At 44.0% G+C, this 14648-nt stretch overlaps 1 protein-coding gene across 16 annotated transcripts in view; it reads right to left on the bottom strand.

Moving 5' to 3' along the window:
- The window catches only part of LOC111929010 (bifunctional heparan sulfate N-deacetylase/N-sulfotransferase 3), a 255816-nt gene that overhangs the window by 51184 nt on the left and 189984 nt on the right, over positions 1–14648 (bottom strand). For 6 of the 16 annotated variants that reach the window (XM_086888077.1, XM_086888078.1, XM_086888075.1 and 3 more), the window contains one exon: positions 9511–9647. The gene's annotated coding sequence lies outside the window, so the exon portion shown is untranslated. Of the gene's footprint in view, positions 1–924; positions 1126–2949; positions 3112–5748; positions 5959–8791; positions 8897–9510; positions 9648–14648 lie in introns of those variants that run through there. The other 10 variants (XM_086888067.1, XM_086888065.1, XM_086888072.1 and 7 more) reach the window with 5 other exon arrangements.

Genomic DNA, 14648 nt, shown 5'->3' on the forward strand with positions numbered 1-14648 from the left:
ACAATACTTTCTCCAGGAAGAGCTTTAAGCTCTTGACATCACACAATTTATCTGAGATAAACCGTAATTCTTCAGCAATTGCAGAAACTTCACTATCTAAACAGTAAATGATTTGCTCAAGGTCTCTGAGATAAATGTCCAGCACACTGTCTGGTCCATGCCCATACCATTCCTTCCCTTTTCTCCCACAGCTGCCAAGAATAAAGAGTTAATAAGGCAGAGTTCAGCACCATTCCTTCAGAGAGAACTGACTGGGATGCTGACAGCGAGAGAAACCCCGTTTCTTTCACTCACCATTTTCTTAGGAAGAGAAAACCCCACCACACCAAACCCTGAAGCAATTATCCAGCACACCAGGTAGTGAATTGAATAATAGAAAAGTTTTCTGCCATTTCCCGAGGGCTGCACATGACAGCTGAACCGAGCAGCAGCACACATCCATTTCTGATGGGGTTTGGGGAATCCAAGCAGCTATAACCACCTGAAGTTATGAATAATTACCGCACTAGGCTGACAAATTTTGCTCCCCAGCAGAGCCATAACCAATTCTCACAAACACTAGAGGGCAACAGCGTCGCGCAGAACGCCGCGAGCAGAGTGAAAGGGAAAAGCCTCTCAGCCACTGAAGGGCTGCTGCGGGGACCGCGCCGGGCAGATGCCGGCTGCGCTGGGAAACAAGAAAAACAAACCCAAAGCCCAAGAAACACCAGCCAACAACCCCGCAAACGCCGCCTCCGCAGCGGGAGCCCCAGCGCCGGGCACCCGCCCCGTCCCGCCGCGCTCCCGGCCCGGGCGGTGCCCGCAGCGGAGCGGGAGCCTGCGGCCGGCTCGGGCACAACTTGGCCGGGATCAGGGGCCGGCGAGCGCCGAGTTGTGCGGCTCGGCCGCGCCGGGCCCGCGGGCACCGCCCGCCCCGCTGCTCACCTGCAGGCGCGCTCCGCCGACATGTCCCCCCGCGCTGCCTCAGAGCCCGCTGCCGGCCGTGCCCTCAGCACGGGCTCCTCCGGGAGAGGCGCCGGCAGCCGGCGGGCGCGGAGCCGCCCCGGGCGCGGAGGTGCGGCGGGGCTGCCGCCGGGGGTGCAGCACCGCCCGGCAGCCTCGCCGCGCCCTCCCGGAGGAGGAGCCGCGCTCGCCGGCGAGGGGCGGGCGGGGGCTCCGCCGCGCCTCCTCCCGCATCGCCCGCCCTCCTCCGAGGCTCGGCCGGGCCGGGGGCGGCCCCGGGCCCGGGCCCTCAGGCTGCTCCCGCCCTCAGCGACCCGCGGGCCCGCCCCTCACGGCACCTGCCGCGCCCCCCTCCCACACCAGGGCCGCCGCGCCCTCCCTTGTGGGATTCTTAATCCCCGTCTTAAATAAAGTATGATTTAGTATTTTCTCCCCCGCTCCTCCGAAAGCAAGTTAGGAAGCCCGTGCTGCAGGCGCGCTGAGGGGAAGTTGAAGTCGCACCCTCCCGCCCAATCCCCCGCTCTCGGTGCAGCTCTAGGCCGATTTCTGAGCCGGTCTAAAGGCAAGGGTGGAAATGCCGTGAGGTCAATTCCATTTTGTCAAGACAGTGTAGGGTTAAAATCTTGAGAGAATGCCAGTGAATGTGTTTGCAGCCTCGCTGCTTTCCTTTATTGAATTTTCTAACCCTATGTTAAACACAGTTAGTCCCACTGCATTTTTCACTGATGCCCTGCATCCCTCGCTCTGGAGATGGAGCTGCTCCATTACTGCAGGTGAGGGACTTACGGTTCCCCGTCTGAACTGCATTAGTTTCCACAAATGGGAAATAAAATTAATAAATTTTACAAGTGCCCTCTTGATCTAGCTAATTTACCTACAATTGCCCAGTGATTGTTAGCTCACCTAATGGCCGACAGTTCAATACATCGGATTAACTCCGTCACTGGTGCTTGTCTGTCCAAACCTTCCTTTTTGTGACTGATGCAAGGCAAAAACTTCAAGGAGAAAAGTCACCCGAATGTTGTCTTTCCAAACATCAGGAGAATTTACAGCTCGTAATTCAAGAATACTGTCATTTACTTTCTCCTCTTTTTCTCCCTTTAATTCTCATGACACACTGAATACCCCAAATTTGACCGTCTTCTAAGCTAAAAAACAGCGCCAGGTCCATCAGCTAGACTTGGAGCAGAAAAGAGAACTTGTCAAAAGGGTTTACTATGTATAAGGTTATTAATCCTTGCAATAGAGACTCCATCTGAAATCCTGTTGCCCTCTCAGTACTCTACAGAAAGGGATTTTCTCCCAGATTAAGCTTCTCGACCGGGAGGATATCCTGACAGAGTCTTGTTTTGGGGACTCTGCTTTTCTTAGAGCAGGCTAGGAGGCATGGGGTGGAAGTCAAGTGACTAAAATTCTCAGCTGTGAGCTCAAACTCACGGTTTCTCTCCTAGCCTTCTCTCTGAGCAGCTGTTTTTAGGTTATCGCTGGCCAAGCTGGACAGAAACGTGTCGGAGAGCGCTTGTCCTCGGAAGCACTTGGTTGCTCACCGAGATGTGCTAGACACCTCACAGCTGAGGCTGCGGCGCTCAGCGTCACCAGCTGCAGCGCCGTGCACTTCTGGCAGGAATATGAACAGCTTTCATCATCCTTGGTGCTACTTTGCAGGGTTTTTTGCTCTTGAGCTGTCAGTGCAGCGTGAACTGGGAGTGATGTCTTAGCCGTTCTTTGAGCAATACATCTTAGGACACCGCTGACTGCGCTCCTGGCCAGGATTTCTGCCTGGCACACAGTACTTGACAAAAAACCAGGAAAATGAGTAGTAAATCCAGATAAGAAATCAGGGAGGAGGAAAACCTACTGAACTGCAGGCAAAACAGAGACACATCTAGACAACTGCTAGACTCCACCGTGAACTAAGGACTCAGCTTTCTACCTTTCTCACTGCTGGCCTCCACACACAAATGCTCCCTTTCCCATTCATGTTTTGCTTCCAGCTCAAGTCTTTACCTGTTCCACGTCCTTCTGCACCGTCAGCAATCTCTCTTCCTCAAATGAACTGAATCCCACCCTGGCTCAGGGTCTTAGCGCTTTCAGGCAATTGCTGCAAGAAACGGTTCTAAGCACTGCATGGCTCTACATCTGCAAATGAACTCCTGCTCCTGCTGAAACCTGTGCAAAATTTTGGTTATTTTTGGTACGGTGATCATTACTCCAACTCCCAGCACAGATTGCTCATACCATGGACAGACTGACTACACCACACGTCAGAAGGGTCGTCATCGTTTGCAGCGTTACTTGTAATAGCAACACTTTTCCATTAATAAAGAAATGCTTTTTCCAGTCCTGCCACTTCAAAGTTTAGAAACATCTTTCAACCAAACACTCATTTTTATTTGTATTATTCTTGTTGGCAATTTCTTGCAGGAAGACATTAAATTGAGATCAGTATTTGAAAACAAGGAGCATCAAGGCAATTGCTTGTTATTAGTCACTTAATGATTACTTTTTTAAAGCTATTACAAATGCTGCTAGTCAAAAGGCAAACTTATTGTAGATTTATAATGCTCTTTGGATTAATCAGAAACTTGTGAAACTGGAAAAGGTTTTCTTTACAAGTTTCATCTATATAATGAGGAGAAAAATGTGGCCTAACATTTAAGAAATGCTTGTGGTCAAAAATGTAATCAGCTAAGATTCAATCTCAGAAAAGAAAAATCCCCAACACTGTTCAAGTTTACAACTGAGCCACATTTTGCCATTATTGTGATGACAATACCCTTCACTTGTGAAGTGTGTAATGACTATTCCGTAGCAAACAATACAGGAAACCAGCCACACTTACCGATTTTCCCTATAAAGCCACTGGCTTTCAGATGGAAAACCCATTTATTGTTTCTTTTCAGAACTTTCTATTTGATTTTCAATAACTTAGCCTAAAAAATCTATCTGCATACATGATAGTAACGTCTTTCAAACCACTGGAAGGAAGTTGCTAATTGCATCATGCCGTGGGTGCTGACTGCTTGGCAGCAGAAAGGCAGTTTTATCTCCAGGCTTAGAATAAACTATTGTTATAAATATGTTCTGTTCCACGTTAATCAGGGTATCGAGACAACTGTCATCTTTGCACAATGATCAAATGGGCAGCTCTGGAATTCAAGCAGCTCAGGAATTCATTAGGTGTGTGTGCAAGCTGCAAACCCACCCTTTCCTGCTCAAGTCATGCCATGTGAAGTGCAAGACAGATCCATTAATGAGGAGGACTGAGCATTTTCCACTGCAATTTACCAAGAAATTTGCTTATGAAAAGAGAGAAAAGACTCTTCCTTCCCATTATATCAGGGTCAGAGGTTCCAAGTTAATAAATATACAAAAAAAAAATAAAATAGCAGCATTGATTCAGAATGTATTAATTTTAGTGAGTTTTTTTCGAATGTATGTCAATTTGAGTGAAAGCTCCTTAGCAATATTGAAATTGGTTACAGGAAAGGGATAATGGGGATGGAAGAAAATGAAAAAGAAACCAAGTCTCTGCAAGCACAATCAACAATCTGAAGCACCTCTGCCCTTTCAAAGAAAGTAATGTGCAATTAAAACTTCTGTTAAAAATTGATTTTAGAATATGTAATAAAATAGAGTTAAGAAGAATCTGTATTATTACCCTAAAATCAATTTGTTTTCCACACCAATAACAAAAGAGAAGTTCTAAAATAGTCTTGTACATTGCAAAGAGGAAAAACATTAAAACTGCTATATCCAGCACTTCAGTTGAGCAGTAATCCAAACACTTCCCAAAGCAGAATGTCATTCAGAGTCAGCTGGAAAAATCATCATAGTTTCATCTTTCCTTTCCCTTGGCAGAAGTAACTCTGGAGAAAATGGGTAATTTAGCTGATTTTTTTTTTTTTTTTTGAGAAAAGCAGAATGCTTTAGCACTGCCTTCAACTTCCTCACACCCTTCCCTTTCTTCTGTATAAAAAATCCCTCCTGCCTTGTGTGCTCCTGAACACGCAGCACCTAAAGCACAGCCCCGCTTCCCTGTGGCAACAAACAAAGAGCAAGAACCAGAGGAGTTTGCAGAGGAGTGGGAGGGGACTCAGCATGCAAGGTAACGCTGCAGGATCAATGCCAGCACTGTCTGCTCCAAACTGAGAGCTCATCAGCTGGCAAGCACTGAGGTGAGAAAGGACGTGGGGACCAGTCAAAGTTAGGGATTGTCTGTCAGCAGCCAAAGTGATGTGTCTGGAAAATACTGCAAGCAGTTTTCAGACAGGAAAAGAAGAGGTGGACGTATGGAAGTGTTGATGCTATTTCATATGGCTGAGGTACACCCTCACTTGGAGGGCTGGTTAAAGTTTGGGGAAAGTGATTCCAAGCGGAAGAGGTGGAGAGAAGAGCTGTCCCCATGATCAGGTGAATGCACAGCATGATAGTCGAGGTGAAGGTTGAGAGCTCATACAGCTGCAGCACTCGAGGGGGAGACATTAATATGCAGTGGCAGCTCACAGGTATTTAAGAAAAAGAGATTTTTGGCATAATAACAATTGGGTAAAATTGGTGCAGAAAGTCAGGATGGAAATTAGAAGAAGCCCTTAAATCAGCAGAGTGAAGCAGAGGCATTCTGTGAGCAGTGAGGGCAAAAAGTGTGGTTAACCTGGAGATGGAGCTTGAGTGACCATCACACAATGCTCATCACAGTGCTGGACCAGCCTTGATGGAGGATTCAGAGCATCTATCCATCAGTGAGCCCAGAGCTTTTATAGTGCTGGGAGATCAAACCCAACAAGAACACGAATAAATCCTCACCACTGATGCTGGAGTTGCTATCGGCTGCTTCAGCTGTGGTTTGTTTGTCACGCTGGTCGTTTCAGGCTGTCTGTAGGCACTAGAGAAGATGAGCACTGCACTCTGTTCACATGAATATGAACACCTCCTCACAAGTCATCCTTTTTTAATGAAAGCCTGTATTCTGGAACATAAGATGTTAGCCTCCAGGGAAACATATCAGCTTGTCATCTGTCCCACAAGTCAACAGGTAAAGAAAAAAAAGGGTGAAATTGTTTTCTTTCCTGCTAGAATTAATTTGAATACCAGATCTTTCTGCTTATTAATATTTCACTTCTCCCCAAACATGAAATGGATTGAAATATCAGATAATATCTTATGTTTATCATGTATTATTTTGATTTAATCTTAAGAAATTTCGTCAATAGGTTGCCCATATGTAATCATGCACCATGCACAGAGATCTTAATTACCCTGTTCATCAATATTCATGATAGCCCATCTTATGCAGGTTATTATCCTATATTGTTATATGTGATGCCACATGAATACCATATGGGAGAGGGATTTAAAAAAGGTTACAGGCTAATAAGTGTATTTTATTCCACTCAGAAAACTCAAGAGAAACAGTTCTTTTCGAAGATCCAGAGACTGTAATTACATGCAAAATGTTAAGCCACCTTAAAGGCAAATGCTAACCCAGACAGACTGAAGATTAAAATTAAAAGCTAAAACTTCCTATTGTTAACAGTGCCCCACTGCACTAGATATTGTGCAAATATATGAAAAAGGGGACTACCATCACAAGGAGTTGAATTCTACCTTTCAGCTTGGTTGCTCTAGAGCAGAAATTATAGTAGGTTTAAGCTAGCAGCTGGTGGTCATATAATAGCAGTGAATTATAACACTTTATAATGCCACAAATATTGTATGCAATTCCCTGTCAAGTTTCCTAGGAGCTGTGCCTGGAAAATGCTGCTTTGGCATGTCAGCCTTACCACTTAATTTCATTTAGCCATGGTGTGCCACAGCTCTTGCACGTCGTGCCTGCTCCTGAGCCACAAACTCTGCAGGAGAGGGCACAGAGGCAGCTGGACAACTCAGGGGATTCACATGAAATAATCTGGATGCAGCTCCCTGCCCACTACCTGCTTCTGAAGTGTCACAGATATCTGTGATTAGATGGATTTGTGCACAGGAAGAGATGCTCCTGCCATCCTTCAGTGCAGCAGGGGGAGCACAGCCGATATCTCTGGCACACGACGGCGACTGTGACGCTCTAACAACTCACCCATTTGTAACTATCTCCCCAGAGTCTGCAAACGACTCAAGGGCCACTGCTCTGGACACACAGGAGATCAGGGCATGCAGGAGGCTCTGGGAAGGCTGAGCCACACTGAGTTCAGGGAGAAAGCCCAAGTTCACCATAAGTGAGCAACACAGCCAGCAAAGAACTGAGGAGCTGGGATTTCTGCCGAGGAGCTCCTCCCTCAGTCCACTTTGGAGGCTGGTGTTTTTCACTGAAGGGCACTGTCAGAACTTCTCAACTCGTACAGAACATTGTTTGTTAATTCTTTTCTACAATTAGTATTCTGCTCTCCCAAACACTACTTGCTGTTTGAAGCAGACTGCAAACTGATGGAGGTGCACACTTTGCCTGCAGCAAAGGAGCATTCTCCTTCTTTATCTTCACACTGCAACACTTCTCCTCTTTGACATAAACAGTGTCCAAAGCACTCTAATCCCATCCACGCCCAGCACAAAGAGAACAAACAAGGAATGATTTATGCACGCTTGACTGGGCTCTGTATCTTATTAGATGAAGATGAATTACTGTGCTGGACAGGGACACGTTCTCCTGAAAAATCCATCTTTGTACACTCTGGTGCTCAATCTCATGCCTTGTGCAAATGTATTTTAGCGTGCTATTGCCATTTTCCACTTGGTGATGTCACACACAGCAGAGCAGCCCTGGCGGAGCACCGAGGGAGGTTCCCTTGCTAGGAGACTGCCAGAGCTGCAAGCTACAGCTCCAGCCTGACTTCCAAATGCTCCTGTGTTCTGGGACAGGTGTCATTTCCCAACTTCTGCCGTGTGCTGATGATGTCATTGAAGCAAAAGATCGAATTCTCTCCCTCTTTCCTTCCATGATCCCGTTGTATGCACTGCACTCCCTGCCTTCGTAGCCACTTCTGAGATGAGTCTGTCCATTCATACACAGAGAGAGAATTTAAAGTTGTTAAAACTGGACAGAAAGCTGAGGGTCTGCATCTTGTGAGAAGCTTTATGCATGGCTATGGTATGGAATTGATGCTTTCTTCTAGGGAAAAATCTGTTTCAGAACGCATGAATTTGTTCAGCTGCTGTCAGAAAAAGCCCAGTACACTTTGTCCTTAAGTCACTGGACAGGCACATTAGCCACTGCTCAAACCAACAAAGCAGTAAATTAACAACAAATAAGCTAATTTTTCCCATCCTCCTTCCATTTTCTTCAGCTTTCAGTGTGAACTGATCAAACTCAAATTTCATTTGTCTCCTCCCACAGTATCTTACTCTCTAGCCGTGTAAACACTGAATAAAATCCATTTTCAAGCTCCCTCTTCTGAAGGTAACGCAGTGACAGCACTCATGTGAGACAAGCTGCATTGCATTTTTTAATAAATCAGTCTTTACAAAAGCATTTCTAGAACTCCTCATCTAGAACTGGCAGCGTAATGAAGAATGTCCCTACCTCTTAGTCTCAGACTGGAATATTAAAATACTTTCCAACAGCTGAATTTCCCTGTGAAGTTTTTTTAATTACAGACTGTGCTCTTATTTGACTCAGTACAGCTTCACTTGCAAGAGGCAATACCCTGTGATTTCAGGGCCACAGCTCTCAGGTACCTGCTCAGTGTCCCAGCTAAGACACCAGACAAAACCACCTGTGATGCTGCCGTGTGGCTTCCTGGCTGCAGGCATGCACTGGGCTCTGAACTGAGAACTCTCACTTCACAAAAGCCACTGAAAAGCGATTAAGAAAGGTTTATTATGAATCCCCTCTGCATACAAAGCTACCACTGACCTTGGAGAATTTTTTGCATTATAGGACCAGGTCTCAGATGGTGATGATTTCCAACTGGTGTGGGCACGAGCCAGCTTCAAACATCAGCTCTAGAAGCAAAAAGCCCTGTGAGGGTAATGATGCCCTTAAGACACACACTTGTATAGGTTTTTCCTTTAAAAACAATGAATCACATCCCTTTTCCTAGCCTTCAAATAAAAAGAGCAATACTTTTCCATAGAATTGTAAGGCTGCACTCCAACATGATCTAACAAGAGTGATGCCAACTCCTGTACGCTTCGAAGGACTATTGCACAGAAAACGTCCCCTGTTCTGTAGTAGACATTCCCTAGTGCAATGTTTCTTCTTTCAGCCTTAATTGAATTTTGCAGCATTTGCTTGTACATGTTGTTGTTGTCCACAAAAGCTTTTCTTTCTCTCTCTTTTTTTTTTTTTTTTAATTAGATGTGCCATTTACAATTCGCCTTCTACCAGGTCAAAAACCAGAAGAACAGAAATCCAACTTTGCATAACAGCCGGCAATTCAAATTGCTAAATCAAGCCAAGAGTCAGTATAATGCAAGGTTAATTTTCATAGGGTAGACAGAATATGAAATATTTTTATATCCCTAGTCATTAACAGAGTACATTAGGTTTATGTTTTGAAATCAGATTGTTACCAAGAGCTCTGTGGTTCAAGCTATTTTATGAAGCCAAGAAAGGAAAAATCCAAGACTTACTGGGGAGCTGGGAAATTGTCACCACGTTGAACACTCTGTTATTCCTGCCCTGAATTGGCAGCTTGGGCAGCGTTCCTATTGGAGAACTGGGAGAAGCTGAATCACATGAACCCTCCTGCCATCTCATGCTCAGATGCCTGTGAACAAAACAGATCTTTAAATTATCATTTAAATGAATGAGTTCAGTTGAACTTATTTCCTTCCACTGCTGACCAGGAGCAGTAGGGCTTCAGGAGTTCTCTCTCCTCTTGTGCTACTTGCGATTCTACATTTTCTGAACTGCCATTTGTACTTTATTGTGCACAAGAGGGAGAAGGGCTCTATCAGCTGGAGGTCTGGGTATACTCAAACTTTGTGTGGGCTCTCCAGTGGATGTCCAGAGATCACTCAGTGCTCAGTGTCAGTACTGGAAGCCAGCTTTATTCTCTTCCCTCTCCCAGCTGTGCAGGTGTGCACAGTCTCACAGGTGTAGACACGATGGAAAATGTCAAGCACAAGAACACAAATCAGAAAGGCCCCTGTGCCTGCAATGATGAGCTTTTGAAGTCACAGCATCTGATTCTATTTTGTCCTTTCCAAACTGAAACTCCTGGCAAGAGCCTTAAAAACTCTTGTTGAGCTGAGAACAAATTGCACATACAACCAGCCCTATGGCAGTCTGCATGCATGTGTTCACTGCTAGCTTTCAGTTATGTCATCTGCTCTTCAGAAACACATCCTGTTTTCTGGAAAACATCCTTGGATCCTTTCTCCATTGTTTTGTCTCCATAGCTCATCAATTAGCCTCTAGTGAATGTGATGAAGGACTTGTACACTTTGTTTATCAAAAACCACGTGACCCTTTCTTTGATCCTTTTACAAGACAGCAGAGTTACTGGGATAAAGTATCTTTGTTCAAAATGTTCATAACGTGCACTCCTCCAACATTCATCAGTTAATGGCATCCCACATAAACAAAGTGAATAAAAACATCAGTATCATGTTTTTCACCAAGTTTGAACTTTGCAGTCACCCACACTTCCTGACAAATAATAAATAATAAACTCCCTTGGCCTCATATTCCCAGGACTTTTCTATTTTTATTTTTCTTTTAAAGTTTTCATACAGAGTAGGGCACACAAAAAAAGACAACCTGGTCTGTCAAGTGGCTGAAAAACCTCTACTAAGCCTTATCCAAATGCTCCTACATAATGAAACCTCTCCTGTACTCCTGTCAGTCCATGAGATTGAAGTTCAAGTCTTAAAGGCTCATTTTCAATATCTCCTCAGCTAGTAGAAATCCAGGAAGAGATTTCTTTTGAGAATAAGCACAGCCTGTGTCCATGTTGCTGCTGAATTTCATCTACCTCTATGAGAAATAACTGTTTTCCTTTCTAGGAATTGCAAATAGTAGAATATATTAGTTTTCTATTCTTCTATTCCTCTTCTAAATGAAGGCAATAAGACTGAAAGATATGAAGCTTGGACACAGATGTAAAGGGTCATAAACTGACAGGAGTAAGCAAAGTCCAGAATAGCAGGGATCCATCCAGTGACAGAATCTGTGAAACTGGAAGGTATTGCTGGGACAGGCTGGGTGAAGAGACTCAAGTGGATGATTCAAATGGGGGAATCCATGATGAGCCTTGTGAGCTGTAAGACTGATAAAAAACGTGTTGGATGGATATCAGTGCTATGGTTCTCTTGCAGTCTATCACACCAGCTGGGCACATTAATCCTTGCTGCCTCCTCCAGCTCTCTGGCACACAGATAACCCCACCTGATTCACCCTGTACATGAACAGACTCCAAGGGAGCAGAGGCAATGGGCACACTCTGAAAGGCAAGAGGTTCCCCTGCTTCTCACTGTGGGGGTGACCAGGCACTGGCACAGCCTGCCCACACAGGCTCTGCAGCTGCCATCCCTGGAGCTGTACAAAACCACTTGGAAATGTTGCTGGGCTGCTGCTGTGGGTGACACAGCCTGGATGAGATGAATCCCACAGGGCCCTTCCAGCCTCAGCCATTCAATGATTCCATGACACTAAAGCATTTAATTCTCCCCTTGCTGCTGCTCTGTGGGTGTTGTGTCACAAATGCCTTAAACTCAACCTCTGTACATTCTCAAAAGTCACTGGTGAGATAATTGTTTGACTTGCTTGACTTCCTCGAGGACAAATTAGATTCTCCTCATATATGCTTTACCTTTCCTTACATTATTATCTTGCTCCTGTAGACCTTATTCAATGAGGCAAAACCCCTGTGATTTTAATGACAATATTGCCATAGTTACTGTAGGACTGTGCCCTAGAAAACCATCAAACTTTTCTCTTCTTTTTTTTGTAATTACCATTTTAGAGGCAAATTACCTGTGGTGCTTCCTGCAGTTTATTTATGCTTCAGAGTGCAGGAATACACAACTTGCAGCTCTTTGGCTGCGAAGCCCTTCACCCTGCTGATAGCTGATATGATTGAAGCCCTAGCCCTGATGTTCCTAACTCATAGTTGAATTTAGCCTGGTGCTTTGTGAGCAGCCATTCAGTCTCTCTGCTCTCAGGTACGACTGGAGGGGCCTCTGCTGTGCCAGCTTGACAGCTCTAGCCAACCTTGGCGGCCTCTTTTACAATCTGCTTTGCTTTAAAAGCGGGCTGTGATGCTGGGACCACAATAAGTACAAAATATGTTACCATCAGATATACAAACAAATCTCTGAGGCATGGGAGATGCTCTTACAAGAATGTTCTGCTCTGCTTGGTACAGTCTTCTTGGTCTGAAACTTTCAGACTATACCAGAATTGGAGATAATTCAAAAGCTGGAAAAATAAATCTCTTCTCAGAGATACTTGCTGTCATTTTCAATGAAAACTTAATTAGTTTTCTCTCCCTGTGACCAAAAAGCATGTCTTTTCTATTGTCAGACCTGGAAGAATTATGAAACTTAAGCACAAGTACATGTCGTGATGCTAATGAAGCTTTGCCTTAGTTTCAATCAGCTCTTTGCAGAAGCAATCAGACTAAATCACACTGAGTAAAAACAACCCACACCCAAAAAACCTAAACCAGCCCAAAATCCCATTTTCTCCTACCTTCGAAGAATTTAAGGAAATAGTAAAAAATGAAGAGGATTTTTACTGTCTCTTGACCTCTAAAACACATGAAAATAAAGAGGTAAATAATATATAACTTGAAGCTGATAACTCTTTTCTTCTGGTTAATACTTGACTTATGCTCAAGAAGAGCAGCCAGAAGCAAAGTCCACTACAAGAAAAAGAAATTTCTACAATATTGGTTTTATTTTCATGAATACTTAAGAGAGTCTTTGCTCATGAACTGTGTATCTCCTTAAAAAGAGTTTATTTCATGTTGTGGTCTTGGGGGAATCTCTGTGGAAACAGTACACGTGGGAATGCATCTGTGAAATAACTCCTGCTTTCTGTAAGCTAGTTTGACATAATTAGGTGGAGAAATAGCCTATTTCTATTGTTTTTATTTTTAATATACAAAGAGGGATGTGTACTTGACTTAAGATACGAACCAGAGGACAGGTTTAACTCTGAGATACACAACTCAGAGTTAAGGTCAGTACAGAAAATACCAAAATACTTTAGCTTTAGGAAATACCATCTCTGTATGTCCACATACTTTCATGCCACATGTAGAATTCAAATTATTTCTTATATTCATATGGTAAACATGTGCATGGTGATATTTCCTTTACTGCACAGAATTTTACCTTTCCAGCTTGACGGAATGTTGGGATGGCTTCCCTCTAAAAGCCAGTGAGGATGGTGTCTGAATTGCTCTGGATGTGTACAGAGGGGGAAAAAAAGAGAGGAATAACATCTGCAAACTTCATTATGATGATAAATGTGGAAGGCTGGTGATTTATGCAAATAGTCAGGGTTGCCTCTAAGGTAGGATGTACCTCCTGCAGGCTGCAAGAACAAAGCACAGGCACTTGGGAAACAGAAGAACAGAACATGTGACCACTGAAATGAAGTTGTGTGTGGATGCCTTAATTGTTTTGTCTTACCCTTACTGAATATGACAGCAAACCTTCTACAAGTAACAACTTGATGAAAATGCTCCTGTTTAAACTCAAAACAAGGTTGGAGTTAACAAAACATCTCGGTGTAGAGATGTTTGAACGTTTTATCCTAATATTTATTGCCAGAATTATTGCCTATAAGCCCTTGACAGTGAACCTCTTCACTTTGTTAACTGACAAACACAGAACAAAAACCGACTGTGTCTGCTGAAGAATGCAAATATCGGGGAAGAGATAAATACAGACACACCAAGGGCAGGCAGAGAACCCTGTCTGAAGTCATTCTAATGGTCCCAGGCAGTGCAAGCAAAATAACTGAAAGGGATGAAATAGAAGGATCAGAAAAGCTGGAGAACTCTGGGTTAAGGAAGTTAAGGGGAAGGTCAGGGGGTTTCTGAAGAGCAGTGAGAAGCTGGGCAGAATTTATGAATATGGAAGGGATCTCAGTAATGCCCTCCTCGCTCACTAAACCGGACAGAAATTAAGATGCTCTGATGTATACTGACATTTATCTCCTTCCACTGTTCTCATTAAAATTAGCCTACAGTTACTTGTAGCTTTGCAATGTGTTGAGATGAAGAAGGAAAAAAAGTAGTTTTGAGAGCAGCTAATTTGGAATTAAATTAGTTTCTTCACAGATCAGAAGATATGTACATAGCAGAACCTCATTGATTTATACCAGCATGTAAGAAAGAGCAAAGGACAGTGAGACACTACTCCTCACAGAACTGCAAAGCTGTATCCCAATCAAAAGCAATCAAAGCAAGAGAAAAAAGACTATGAAAACAATTCTGTTCTGAAGGATCTTTTTGTGAAAGATTTTTTTTTTTAAAGGAAGGTAGAAATAAAACAGTTTGGGCTTCCAAAAAGTAGTTTTCAACACAGAGTTCATTCAAAGAAGAGGGCATTTTCCCACTGACTTCAGCAAGGGCCTTTCAAACCTAGGAGGTAGCACAGCGCACCTGGAATAAGTCAGCTGTGCCTTGGGAATGATGCAGAAGGTTGGATAAATCACTGCACTGGGCACAGGCTGTTGCCTGAAGGACAGGGATCTTCACCCTGCCAGGTCCAGCCTGAAAGAAGAGAAAAGCATTTCAACCAAAACACACATC

This window comes from Cyanistes caeruleus, chromosome 5, assembly GCF_971803275.1.
Source record: "Cyanistes caeruleus chromosome 5, bCyaCae1.hap1.1, whole genome shotgun sequence".
Classification (NCBI taxonomy): Eukaryota; Metazoa; Chordata; class Aves; order Passeriformes; family Paridae; genus Cyanistes; species Cyanistes caeruleus.